Here is an 812-nt window from a genome sequence, read left to right as displayed (position 1 = left end):
CAGACAGGTGTGATCTGCCATGTGAGTGCTGGGACTCAAACCTGGGTTCTCTGGATGAGCAGCCTGTGCTCTCAACCACGGAGCCATCTCTCCAGACCTCTGTGTCTGGAGAGCTTAAAGAATATCCATGGTTTTTATCTTCCCTGCTTTGGATTGAACCTGAAACCCTCCACATACCAGACAAAGCTCTTTCCCACTATGCTATCTCCACACTCTCTTTATTATTTCCCTTCTCTTACTGTGTAAGCATGTGTGTGTTTGCACAGGGACACATGTGTGGGTGTGTGTGTGAGCACATTCATGTGGAAACTAGTGGCCAGCCTAGACCACCAAGCAGGCTAGGCTGACTGACATTCAACCCAGGGATTCCCTGTCTCTATGCCCAGGTCTGGGATTGCAAGTTTATCCCTTAGCACTTCGCTTTCTGATAAACTCCGCTGTCACTCCAACTCCAACTTTTTTTTTTTAGGATTCACTAGGTTGCTTGGGCTAGCCTTAAACTTTTCTTTCACCTAGGGTAGTTTTAGCTGTTCCTCCTGGGACAGCATCCCTAATATCTGGGTTACAGGCCTTTGCCATCACATGTGAAAATTTCCGGTAAATCTTGGATAGCAAGTTGCTCAGTGGGTAAAGGCTCTTGCTGCCAAACCTAACAACCTGAATTTGATCCCTACAACCATATTCTGAAAGAAGAGAACTGATTCCCAGAGCTTGTCCTCTGATCACCACATGGGCCTCACAACCACTCATAAATAAATGTACTTTAAAAAGAAATCTCGGGCTAGAGAGATGGCTCAGTGGTTAAGAGCACT

This window comes from Mus caroli, chromosome 7 (genome assembly GCF_900094665.2).
Source record: "Mus caroli chromosome 7, CAROLI_EIJ_v1.1, whole genome shotgun sequence".
Taxonomy (NCBI): Eukaryota; Metazoa; Chordata; class Mammalia; order Rodentia; family Muridae; genus Mus; species Mus caroli.
The sequence above is the reverse complement of the archived record's forward strand: the minus strand, read 5'-3'. Positions refer to the sequence as shown.